Source organism: Theropithecus gelada, chromosome 19 (assembly GCF_003255815.1).
Source record: "Theropithecus gelada isolate Dixy chromosome 19, Tgel_1.0, whole genome shotgun sequence".
NCBI lineage: Eukaryota > Metazoa > Chordata > Mammalia > Primates > Cercopithecidae > Theropithecus > Theropithecus gelada.
The window spans coordinates 34,691,010-34,704,866 of NC_037687.1; the positions used below are offsets into that span (position 1 = coordinate 34,691,010).

At 45.8% G+C, this 13,857-nt stretch overlaps 1 protein-coding gene and 1 pseudogene across 1 annotated transcript in view; one reads left to right on the plus strand and one right to left on the minus strand.

Moving 5' to 3' along the window:
• The window catches only part of LOC112612249 (zinc finger protein 552), a 65,710-nt gene that overhangs the window by 39,709 nt on the left and 12,144 nt on the right, over positions 1 to 13,857 (minus strand). The gene's annotated exons all lie outside the window — the stretch shown is intronic.
• On the plus strand, positions 2,199 to 5,622 carry LOC112612773 (annotated as a pseudogene).

Here is a 13,857-nt window from a genome sequence, read left to right on the forward strand (position 1 = left end):
TTGAGATGGAGTCTCGCTCTGTCACCCAGGCTGGAGTGCAGTGGCCGGATCTCAGCTCACTGCAAGCTCCGCCTCCCGGGTTTACGCCATTCTCCTGCCTCAGCCTCCCGAGTAGCTGGGATTACAGGCGCCCGCCACGTCGCCCGGCTAGTTTTTTTTGTATTTTGTAGTAGAGACGGGGTTTCACCGTGTTCGCCAGGATGGTCTCGATCTCCTGACCTCGTGATCCGCCCGTCTCGGCCTCCCAAAGTGCTGGGATTACAGGCTTGAGCCACCGCGCCCGGCCCAAGTCCTACCCTTTCTAAGCCCCTTAGTAATCATTGGCTTCTTGCTACTCATAGCTCCCTGTCTCCTCCGCTTCATCCAGGACCGCATGAAAGAAGCCTCCCAGGTCACTTTCAATCAGATGCTGCTCCACCCCATACCCCAGTTCCGACCTCCGAAGAACCCCATGACGACCCATACCAGCAGGAAGCAGCCGGATGAACACGTTGCCCCATTTTCTTATTAGAAAGAGGTCGGGCCGGGCGCGGTGGCTCAAGCCTGTAATCCCAGCACTTTGGGAGGCCGAGACGGGCGGATCACGAGGTCAGGAGATCGAGACCATCCTGGTTAATACGGTGAAACCCCGTCTCTACTAAAAAGTACAAAAAACTAGCCGGGCGAGGTGGTGGGCGCCTGTAGTCCCAGCTACTTGGGAGGCTGAGGCAGGAGAATGGCGTGAACCCGGGAGGCGGAGCTTGCAGTGAGCTGAGATCCGGCCACTGCACTCCAGCCTGGGCGACAGAGCGAGACTCCGTCTCAAAAAAAAAAAAAAAAAAAGAAAGAGGTCGGAATCTTAGGCAGGAATCTAGACCCAACATGGCGGCGTTACCCGGCGTGGCAGGCCTTTTGTTAAAGACTCCCTTCACCCTTGTACACACCCGCAGACTTGCATACGTGAAAGATTCTGGCTGGGCAACCACACTCCCCCATGACCGGCAGCTCACCTGCATTCCACAAGTTCGTAAACAGCAGTTTCGGTTAACAGTTTCCAAAGACCCCTTCCTCATGACCTTTACTCAACTCCTGCCCTAGTAGTTTCAAGACCCCCCAGGCCCCGTTTGCACAACCAGCTTCCCTACCTCTCAGGCTATAAAAAGCCCCTACCCTCCTCCCTCAGCGCGACTTCCTCGGCCCACGCCTTTGGACTGAGGAACCTCGCCCGCAAGCCCTAATAAAAGGCTATTCTCACTGCCATCTGCCTTGTGTCTTCGTTCCCGGTTCGGCTCCAGCCTCAGTTTACCTTTACACTTTTTTCTTTTTTTTGAGCTACAGTCTGTCACCCAGGCTGAAGTGCAATGGCGTGGTCTCCGCTCACTGCAACCTCTGCCTCCCAGGTTCAAGTGATTCTCTTCCCTCAGCCTCCTGAGTAGCTGGGCCTATTGGTTCCCGCCACCACGCCCAGCTAATTTTTGTATTTTTAGTAGAGATGAGCTTTCACTATGTTAGCCAGGCTGGTATCAAACTCCTGACCTCATGATCCACCCTCCTTGGCCTTCTAAAGTGCTGCGATTACAGGCGTCTGCCACCACCCCCGGCTTATCCCTAGAAATTCTATGATAGCATGACATATAGGCACCTAAAGGCATAGCACTTGAGAAATGTGAGTAAGATTGTAAGTTATAAATAGCAAGGTATAATCAGATGTTAAGTCTCAACCCCTAAATGTCACCTTGTTTTTTTTTGTGACGGAGTCTCGCTGTGTCACTCAGGCTGGAGTGCAGTGGCCGGATCTCAGCTCACTGCAAGCTCCGCCTTCCGGGTTCACGCCATTCTCCTGCCTCAGCCTCCCGAGTAGCTGGGACTACAGGCGCCTGCCACCTCGCCCGGCTAAGTTTTTTTGTATTTTGTAGTAGAGACGGGGTTTCACCGTGTTAGCCAGGATGGTCTCGATCTCCTGACCTCGTGATCCGCCCGTCTCGGCCTCCCAAAGTGCTGGGATTACAGGCTTGAGCCACCGCGCCCGGCCAGTGTCACCTTGTATTACAGCATGTGCTGTATGTAAGCATATGTAAGCACATATAGGCACGTATATGAAATAGTGATACTTCATTCTCACTAGTATTTTTCATCCTCACTGGAAAGATCTTTGATCATTTTTAATCAACATAGGAGTTTCAATGATATCTATAAGTTTAAAAGGGCTTGTTCAAATTATGACCGTACACACTGACGAGTATGTGTCTGTCTCTTGTGTAAATATTTTTTTATTACACCAAATTATGTTTGCACAAAACCTTTATAATCAGGGGGCATTAAAGAGCCTTCCGGCCGGTCGCAGTGGCTCAAGCCTGTAATCCCAGCACTTTGGGAGGCCGAGACGGGCGGATCACGAGGTCAGGAGATCGAGACCATCCTGGCTAACGCAGTGAAACCCCGTCTCTACTAAAAAACACAAAAAACTAGCTGGGCGAGGTGGTGGGCGCCTGTAGTCCCAGCTAGTTGGGAGAGGCAGGAGAATGGCGTGAACCCGGGAGGCGGAGCTTGCAGTGAGCTGAGATCCGGCCACTGCACTCCAGCCTGGGCGACAGAGCGAGACTCGTCTCAAAAAAAAAAAAAAAAAGAGCCTTCCTGGAAAATGGAGGTTGCAGTCAGCCGAGATGGTGCCATCGCACTGTAGCCTGGGCAACAGAGCGAGACCTGCCTCAAAAAAAAAAAAATCCTTTATTTTATCCATAAACTACAGTTTATATAGGCAAAACTACAGTTTATATAGGCAAAAACAGTACTAAGCAATTTTAGGCTCTGCAGGCTCTTGTCTTGAATTAATACAACTTTTGCTAATTCTCTTATGAAGTTAATCTTCCTGCTTGTATGTGACTTAAATGTATGTCGGAATTTTTTTGTATAAAAGATTCATACATCTTTTCCTATTTGAAATTCCATGTCTGAGGGGTGTATGTTGCTTATCAATTTCCAGAGAAAATAAATAATGTAATATAATGTTAAAATAGATTAAAAATTGAGATAGAAAAACTGCTCAATTTATGCTTCACATGAAAATTGAAAATTAAATCGTCTACACAAAGGCATTATATATACGTGTGTGTATATATATATATGTCTATACACACACATATACTTTTTATTTTATTTTTGGAGACAGAATCTTGCCCTTCTGCCCAGGCTGGAATGCAGTGGCATGATCATGGCTCACTGCAGCCTCAGACACCCCCAGGGTTCAAGTAATCCTGCCACCTCAGCCTCCTAGGTAGCTGGGACTACAGGCAGGCACCCTGCCCGGCTAATTTTTGCATTTTTTGTGAACACAGGATTTTCCTATGTTGCCCATGGTGGTCTCAATCTCCTGGGCTCAAGTCAACAGCCTGCCTCTGCCTCCCAATGTGCTGGGATTACAGAAATAAACTACTATGCCCAACTCAAGATTATTTTTTAAATGGTTTATTTTCTTAATAAATTGGGGTGCACAAGTCATTAAAAGCAAGGATTTAAAGAGAAAAAACCATTTTACTTTTCTACATAAAATTAAAACCAAAGCACATTAAAAGCGACAACCCGGCCGGGCACGGTGGCTCACACCCCTAATCCCAGCACTTTGGGAGGCCAAGGTGGCCAGATCACGAGGTCAGGAGATTGAGACCATCCCGGCTAACACTGTGAAACCCCGTCTCTACTAAAAATACAAAAAAATTAGCCTGTAGTCTCAGCTAGTCGGGAGGCTGAGGCAGGAGAATGGCATGAACCCAGGAGGCACAGCTTGCAGTGAGCCAAGATCATGCCACTGCACTCCAGCCTGGGTGACACAGCGAGACTTTGTCTCAAAAAACAAACAAAAAAGCAACAACCTAAGATGGAAATGACAAAAATTACTTAAAATGTGTAACATAAAAAGTAGTAATTTAGGCTGGGCGCAGTGGTTCATGCCTGTAATCCCAGCACTTTGGAAGGCTGAGACAGGTGGATCACTTGAGGACAGGAGTTCGAGACTAGTCAGGCCAACACCGTGAAACACCATTTCTACTAAAAATCCAAAAATTAGCCAGACGTGGTGTCGTGCACCTGTAATCCCAGCTGTTCGGGAGTCTGAGGCACGAGAATCGCTTGAATGCAGGAGGCGCAGATTGCAGTAAGCTGACATCATGCCCTCCAGCCTAGGCAACAGAGCTAGACTCTTGTCTTTATAAAAAAAAAAAAAAAAAAAAAAAGGCGTCATCTATAAATTTCACTACACAGATTACATTGAGATAAATCATAAAATATTAGGCAAAACTTTAAAACAGTTTTTAACTATCCAGTATATCAAAGAGGCCACACATTATATTTGTTTGCAAGAATGTCACTGTGATTACAAAACTGACCACTAACTATTCAGTTAAAGTTGACTGAGAACTTAAAAATATATATATATTTTTTTCTTAGATGGAGTCTCACTTTGTCACCCAGGCTGGAGTGCAGTGGCGTGATCTTGGCTCACCACAACCTCCATCTCCCGGGTTCGATTCTCTTGCCTCGGCCTCCCAAGTAGCTGGGATTACAGGTACGTGCCACTAAAAGCCCAGCTCATTTTTGTATTTTTAGTAGAGACGGGGTTTCATCGTGTGGGCCAGAGCCACCACACCCGGCCTGTCATATTTTTAAGCCAGGTGTGGTGGCTCATGCCTGTAACCCAGCACTTTGGGAAGCCGAGGTGGGTGGATCACCTGAGGTTGGGAGTTCAAGACCAGCCTGACCAACATGGAAAAACCCTGTCTCTACTAAAAATATAAAAACTTAGCCGGGCATGGTGGCAAGTGCCTGTAATCCCAGCTACTCCACAGGCTGAAGCAAGAAAATGGCTTGAACCCGGGAGGCGGAGGTTGTGGTGAGCCAAGATCACGCCACTGCACTCCAGCCTGGGTGACAAGAGCAAGACTCCGTCTCAAAATACATAAAGATTAAAAAATAAACATGATGATCACAGATGCAGTCACATTTTCTGAGTTCTTGCCACCCAGGTAGCCTCCCAAAACTTTGACCCAGTCGCTGTCAGTGTTGCCACCACCCATAAAGGAGCTGAGCCCAGCAGGAGCATTGCCTGGGACCCTGTAGACAAAAGGCTACAGCAGGAGCTGGTGACCCTCACAATGCCTGGTGACAAAAGAATTTCTGCCTGCCCTGAAAGCCTTATCAAATGGAGACTATCCATGGAGCTGCTGGCACAGTGTATGAAGACCTGAGGTATAAACTCTTGCTAGAGTTCCTCAGTGACTACCCACCCTTATAATGCACCCATGGTGAAGTTCCTCACACCCTGCTACCACCCTAACATGAACACCCAGGGTAACATATGCCTGGAAATCCTGAAGGAGAAGTGGTCTGCCCTGTATGATATCAGGACCATCCTGCTCTCTATCCAGTGCCTGCTAGAACCCAACATTAATAGCCCTTTGAACACACATGCTACCAAGCTCTGGGAAACCCCACAGCTTTAAGAAGTACTTGCAAGGGCCAGGTGCAGTGGCTCACGACTAATCCCAGCACTTTGGGAGGCCGAGGTGGGTGGATCACCTGAGGTAGATACAGTCCAAGGCCTGATAAACATGGAGAAACCTCATCTCTATTTAAAAAAATTAAAAATTGGCCAAGCGTGGTAGCATGTGCCTGTAATCCCAGCTACTCGGGAGGCTGAGGCAGGAGAATCACTTCAACCCGTGAGGCGGAGGTTGCGGTGAGCTGAGATCTCACTATTGCACTCCAGCCTGGACAACAAGAGTGAAACTCCATCTCAAAAAAAATAAAAATAAGGAAGTACCTGCAAGAAAGCTACTCAAAGTAGGTCACCAGCCAGGAGCTCTGACCCAGGCTGCGCAGCCTATCCTTGTGTTTTTTTAATTTTTCCTTAGATTGCCCTTTCCGTGATTTCTGTATAGAACTCTGTATCTTGAGCTTTGGTACTATTTTTCTTTTGTCTTTTAATTTAAGCCTTGGTGGAGGCCTTGTGATTAATATTAAATAAATACATTTTGGGTCAGGTGCGGTGGCTCAAGCCTGTAATCCCAGCACTTTGGGAGGCCGAGGCGGGTGGATCATGAGGTTAAGAGATTGAGACCATCCTGGCTAACACAATGAAACCCCGTCTCTACTAAAAATACAAAAAAATTAGCCGGGCGTGGTGGCGGGCGCCTGTAGTCTCACCTGCTCCGGAGGCTGAGGCAGGAGAATGGCATGAACCCGGGAGGCGGAGCTTGCAGAGAGCCAAGATCGCACCACTGCACTCCAGCCTGGGCAAGAGCAAGACTCCGTCTCCAAAAAAATAAATATATATATATATACTGGTCATTAAAAAACAAAAAAATGATACAAGAGAGCACCCGGGGATTATACGAGGAAACACTTTATTACATCAGTCATCTAAAATTCCAGAAAATGGAAAGTACTTTACTGTACAGCAAAGTAAATCATTGATCGTCTGGAGAACAGAAAGACTTTTAAAAAAGGTTCCAGGTAAATATAAAGGTGTTAATTTCATTATTGTGACTATGTCAGTGGTTTCATGGGATTATATGAAACTCCAAATTTATCACATACTGCAGCTTAAATATGCATACTTTACTGAATGTCATTTATAACTTATCACTGCTTTAAAATATACTTCAGACTGGGAGCAGTGGCTCACACCTGTAATCCCACCACTTTTGGAGGCTGAGGCAGGCAGATCACCTGAGGTTAGGAGTCCGAGATCAGCCTGGCGAACATGGCAAAACTCCGTCTCTACTAAAAATACAAAAATTGGCTGGGCATGGTGGCACATGCTTCCAGTCCCAGCTACACGGGAGGCTGAACCAGGAGAATTACTTGAACCTAGGAAGTAGAGGTTGCAGTGAGCCTAGGTCATGCCACTGTACTCCAGCCTGGGTGACAGTGAGACTCTATCTCAAAAAAGAAAAAAAAATTGCTGGGCGCAGTGGCTTATGCCTGTAATCCCAGCATTTTGGGAGGCCCAGGTGGGCAGATCACGAATTCAGGAGATCGACACTATCTTGGTTAACACGGTGAAACCCCATCTCTAGTAAAGATACAAAAAATTAGCCAGGTGTGGTGGCGGGTGCCTGTAGTCCCAGGTACTTGGAAGGCTGAGGCAGGAGAATGGTGTGAACCCAGGAGGCAGGGCTTGCAGTGAGACGAGATCGTGCCACTGCACTCCATTCAGCCTGGGCAACACAGCGGGACTCCATCTCAAAAAAAATAAAAATTAAAAATAATAATAAAAAAATGCAATTCAAAAGAAAAATATTTATCATTATTTTTGGAGAACAGGTTTGGCAACTCTATACTGACTACACCAATTCTTCTCATGCCCTAAGTGAGAAAACTAGCCTCCATGGTAGCAAATGTTGATGTGGCAATAAGGCCATTTCCATCTGATTAACTGGCTGGCTGGTCACAAAGGCCACATCACTGAACTGAGATCTCCCTTCTCCTGCTAATGCAGGAATGACCTTGAGGTGCACAGCCCAGAATGGGTACAGGAATTCACAAAGCCTCTAAGAGTATTTCCTCTGACAATGGCCTCAACAATACAACATTCATCATTATGGAAGAACTGAAATTCCTGTATCTGCATATTCATCACCTACATAGTGACTGGATCATCGTGGATGCCCTTTTAAAAGACATGCATTATGTCAGGCACGGTGGCTCACACCTGTAATCCCAGCACTTTGGGAGGCTGAGGCCAGCGGATCACGAGGTCAGGAGTTCCAGACCAGCCTGGCCAACACGGTGAAACCACATGTCTACTAAAAATACAAAAATCAGCTGGGTGTGGTGGCACGTGCCTGTAGTCCCAGCTACTCGGGAGGCTGAGGCTGGAGAATCATTTGAACCTGGGAGGCAGAGGTTGCCGTGAGCCAAAATTGCACCACTGCACTCCAGCCTGGGCAACAGCGCGAGACTCCGTCTCAAAAAAAAACAAAAAACAAAAGACGTGTTGCAATTACATTATTCTGTCTCCTCCACTGCCTATAAATGCAGTAATTCTATAAAATTATAATTTCACCCAATAGCATTACAATCTGTGATGTTATCCTACAGAATTCTGGATATCAAGGCATGTGTCTGCATTGCAAGAGCTGGGGAACAAACTTCCCTCAACAGTACCAAGTACAATGCAATATACCTCGTAAAAGTGAGAATTTTGTCTTGTTCAAAAAACACCAGAAATTGTCACAAAAAATGCCCTGTACCCAGCTGACCTATGAGTCCACAAATTTTAGTATCCATGCTACAGATAAAGACCACAAAGCCCTGAAGGCCTTCTCTGGAGGCCTCTGGCAGCTATGCAAAGCAGTCCACAAGTGGAGAAAGCTATGTTCTGCATTCATACTGTCCCATGAGCCACAAAGAGTTTATCTATGCCAACAAAAGCTGTGACCCCCTTCATGGTAACAGGACCTACTTGTTTCTGAACCACGCATACAGTGACAACAACCCTCAAGATTGAAGAAGGCTGAAACAATAAGGCCTCCATAATAGCACAAACTGGAGAAATGGGAGGCAAGCTGTCCTTAGGATCATGACTTGGAGGGTAGAAAATTTGTCAAGATTTATGTGATACCCACAAGATCTCTGAAAGACATAGTTCATCTTTTCAAGTCAACATAAGAGGCCTCTGGGATAAAAATGGGTAAGGTCCATGGCACGACTTATCAGACAGAAAAAATGACAAAGAAAGAAGTGCTGAAGCTACTCAACAAATCCTTCTGTGACTAGATCAGAAATTAAAAGTTAAAAAAAAAAAAAATGAGGCACAGTAACTCACACCTGTAATCCCAGCATGTTTGGAGGCCAAGGTGGAAAGATCACTTGAGTCCAGAAGTTGAAGACCAGCCTGGGCAACATGGTGAGACCCTGTCTCTCCAAAACTTAAAGAATTAGTGGAGCATGGTGGTGCATGCCTGTGGTTTCAGCTACTCAGGAGGCTGAGGCAAGAGAATCACAAGTCCAGGAGATCAAGAAATGTGAACACATCACTACACTCCATCCTGAGTGACAGAGTGACACACTATCTCAAAACAAAATCTAGCAAGGCAGCTGGGTAGAGTGAAAAATGCACTGTAGCTGCCCCACGCTTGGAACTTTTGCAGATTCTCAATAAATGACATTAAATCTAGGCAGGTGGCACCCTCAAAGGAGCTCCTCGAATGTTACATTGAAAAAGAAGTAACATTCCATATACATCTATTGTGTTTTTCTCATGACAATGTTTGAGGCTCTAATAAGAAGGCTGAAGGCTGGGCTGGGCGTGGTGGCTTATTCCTGTAATCCCAGCACTTTGGGAGGCCGAGGTGGGCGGATCACGAGGTCAAGAGATCAAGACCATCCTGGCTAACACGGTGAAACCCTGTCTCTACTGAAAATACAAAATATTAGCCGGGCGTGGTGGTGGACATCTGTAGTCCCAGTTACTCGGGAGGCTGAGGCAGGAGAAGGGTGTGAACCCAGGGGGCAGAGCTTGCAGTGAGCCTAGACCACAATACTGCACTACAACCTGGGTGACAGAGTGAGACTCCATCTCAAAAAAAAAAAAAAAGGCTGAAGCCTTTCTTGCATTCATTACATTCAAAAAGCGTTTCTGCAGTGGGAAGTCTCCTGTGTATTATGGAGCTAGATTTCTACATAAATATCTCACATTTGTCACACTGGTAAGGCCCTGATCCAGTGTTAACTCTCTGATGTCGAAGAAGCACAGAGGTGTGGCTACAAAATGGCCCAAATGTATTTCATTTGTCTAGTGCGAACTCTGATGTTCAAGGAGAGAAGACCTTCAGGTAACTTTTTTTCCACATTTGCTGCAATCACAAGACCTTGCTCCAGTGTGAACTCTCCTGTGTTTAATGAGACTGAAAGTTTTGGCAAAGGATTTCCCACATTCACTACACAATTAAGGCCTTTCTCTTGTGAACTCTCTGATGATGAAAAAGTGAAAAGCTTTGGCTAAATTTCTCCCCACATTCACTGCACCCATAAGGCTTTTCTCCAGTGTGAACTCTTTTTTGTTTAGTGAGACAGGAGCTTCCAGCAAAATATTTCCCACATTCACTGCACTCATAAGGTCGTGTGACCAGTGTGAACTCTCTTATGAACACGGAATGCAGAGTTGTGGGTAAATGATTTCCCACAATCATTGCATTCATATGGCTTTTCTCCAGTGTGAACTCTCTGATGTGCAATGAGGTGGTCCTTCTTGCTAAAAACTTTCTGACAATCCTCACACTCATATGACTTTTCTCCAGTGTGAACTTTCTGATGTACAAGGAAGTGAGACTTCTTGTTAAATAATTTCCCACATTTCTCACATTTATAAGGCTTTTCTCCAGTGTGAACTCTCCTGTGTTTAGTGAGACTGGAGCTTTCAGCAAAAGATTTTCCACATTCACTGCACTCATAAGGCTTTTCTCCAGTGTGAATTCGCTTATGAACATGGAACGTAGAGCTGTGGGTAAATGATTTTCCACAATCATTGCATTCATAAGGCCTTTCTCCAGTGTGAACTCTCTGATGTGCAATGAGTTGGTACTTGTGCCTAAAAAATTTCTGACAAGCTTCACAAGCATATGGCTTTTCTCCATTGTGAATTCTCTGGTGTGCAAGGAGGCAAGACTTCTTCTTAAATAATTTTCCACATTCCCTACACACATAAGGCCTTCCTCCCATATGGCCATACTGGTGTAGAACGAGGTTACCCTTGTGACTAAAACATTTCCCACATTCCCCACACTTAAAAGGTCTTTCTGCAGTGTGAACTCGCTGATGATTCCTAAGGTGTCCTTTTCCAATAAAAGATTTCCCACATTCTCCACACTTGTAAGGTCTTTCTCCAGTGTGAATGCGCTGATGGTGAACAAGGCTGCGCTTATGACTAAAAGATTTCCCACATTCTCCACACTCATAAGGTCTTTCTCCAGTATGAACACGCTGATGGCTCCTAAGGTGCCCGTTTGAACTAAAAGATTTCCCACATTCTCCACACCCATAAGGTCGTTCTCTAGGGTGAACTCGCTGATGTAGAATGAGGGTGCCCTTATGACTAAAAGATTTCCCACACTCTCCACACTCATAAAGTCTGTCTCCAGTGTGAATGTGGTGATGGTTCCTAAGGTGTCCTTTTGAACTAAAAGATTTCCCACATTCTCCACACTCATAAGGTCTTGCTCCAGTGTGAACTCGCTGGTGTAGAACGAGGTTGCCCTTTTGACTGAAAGATTTCCCACATTCTCCACACTGATAAGGTCTTTCTCCACTGTGAACTCGCTGATGGTGAACAAGACTGCGCTTATGACTGAAAGATTTCACACATTCTCCACACTCGTAAGGTCTTTCTCCAGCGTGAACTCGTTGATGGCTCCTAAGATGTCCTTCTGAACTAAAAGATTTCCCACACTCTTCACACTCATAAGGTTTTTCTCCAGTGTGAAATCGCTGATGTTGAATGAGGCTTCTCTTTTGACTAAAGGATTTCCCACATTCTCCACATTCATGTTTTTTTCCAGTGTGAACTCTCTGATGATTACTGAAGCTAGCATATTTGCTAAAGGATTTCACACATTCTCCACATTCATAAAGTCTTTTACCAGTGTGAACTCTCTGATGATTACTGCAGCTAGCATGTTTGCTAAAGGATTTCCCACATTCACAGCACACATAACACTCTTCTCTAGGGAGAAGTCTCTCGTGCTGACTGAGTGTATGTTTGGTGCTAAAATGTTTCATGGATTCTCCATGGCTATAGTGAGCTCCCCCCAGCTGAAAGGGAGACACACACTCAGTTTTGCTGTTTGACTTCTCCCCAGTGTGAGTGGCCTCCTGCTGGAGTAATCCTGAAATGGGCAAAAAGTCTTTTCCACTCTGACTGAAGACAGATGACTCCCCTGACACATGGAACTTACACCTCTTCACAAACAACACTTCCTCAACACTGCCTCTGTAGGGTTTCTCTCCAATGTACTCATTCTGGTGTTGATGAAAGTTTCCACTGTCATACAATTTGTTCCCCCAGGCCTCACACCTGTGCAGTTTCTGCTTGGGATGTGTTCCCTGATGATCTCCCATGTGCAAAATGTCTCCTAAGATAGGGCCACACATCTCACAGGGGTGGGCCTTCTTGGGAGACACACCTGCCATAGGAATCCTGACCTGAGTCTCTCTTTGTATATAAATACTTTGCTTAGAAGGTGCCTCATCTTCCACTCCACACCAACAACCTGAAAGCAAGAAAATGCTGGTGAAGTGCATGTTAACTCTGGTGGGAAGGCACAGACCACCCACAAGTGTATCTGACAAATTGAGGAATTACTCCAAGAAAATACTTGGAGGGGCCGGGCGCGGTGGCTCAAGCCTGTAATCCCAGCACTTTGGGAGGCCGAGACGGACGGATCACAAGGTCAGGAGATCGAGACCATCCTGGCTAACACGGTGAAACCCCGTCTCTACTAAAAAATGCAAAAAAACTAGCCGGGCGGGTTGGCGGGCGCCTGTAGTCCCAGCTACTCGGGAGGCTGAGGTAGGAGAATGGCGTAAACCTGGGAGGCGGAGCTTGCAGTGAGCTGAGATCCGGCCACTGCACCCCAGCCTGGGCGACAGAGCAAGACTCCGTCTCAAAAAAAAAAAAAAAAAAAAAAGAAAATACTTGGAGGAACAGAACGTTGGCTTCAGGTGGAAGATGGTGCTATTTATTATTACTGGACTCTAAAGGTCACAGAATGTAGGAGGCCTCATGACGTAAAGGACACAACCAGGTATGTAACACAGGGAGTATAGGCAGGGTCTACAATTCCTGCATCTGCAAACCACTCATCTGCAGAACTTTACATCCTCATGACATGTGAGTGCTGTAGAGAGGGATTTGTCCAGGCCAAGGAAAACAGGAGCACAACACAGCAGCTACTGCTCGACGTCAGTTTAACAAAGCATATATATTTGCTAACACAAATCTCTATGCCAACACTGGAGAACACTGTAGATGGCGATGTATGTAAGACGGATGAGATTTGGGGTCCAGAGATGTGAAGATTAGACAGGAGAATGGATATTAGGGTACAAGTAGGTCAAAGGTTAAAAAAAAAAAAAAAAAAAAAAAAAAGAGTAGAAGTGATAAGGTAGACAAGTGACAAGTGTGATGCTCTCAAGAATGAGGAAGAAAAGACGAATTATGTGTGCCTACTTCTCTTGCCACAAAAATACTACTAAAATACATTAGGTTCCTGGTATGCTTTCAATAAAGCCCTGACTCCATGACCTCCTCCAGGGTGCCACTTCTTTTTTTTTTTTTTTTTTTTTTGAGATGGAGTCTTGCTCTGTCGCACAGGCTGGAGTGCAGTGGTGCAATCTGGGCTCACTGCAACCTTGCCTCCCAAGTTCAAGCAATTCTCTGCCTCAGCCTCCCAAGTAGCTGGGATTACAGGCATGTGCCACTACACTCGACTAATTTTTGTATTTTCAGTAGAGACAGGGTTTCACCATCTTGGCCAGGCTGGTCTTGAACTCCTGACCTCATGATCCACCTGCCTGGGCCTCCCAAAGTGCTGGGATTACAGGCACGAGCCACCTCGCCCAGCCCAGGGTGCCAGTCTTGAGGGACTCATTCCTTCTGAGCCCATTATTCTGAGGCTGAATTCATTTGCATCTTCTGGAGCATGGAGGACTATGCATCCCACCACAATGATGATCAAATACATGGGAAATGAACAACGTACAAACTAAGGGAAAGACAGAGCAAGGGAACAGCCAACATTGTCTCAGAACAACTCAACCCATGAAAGCCCACGTGAGTAAAAAAAAAAAGTATTTCAAGGAGAATTTCTTTTTTTTTTTTTT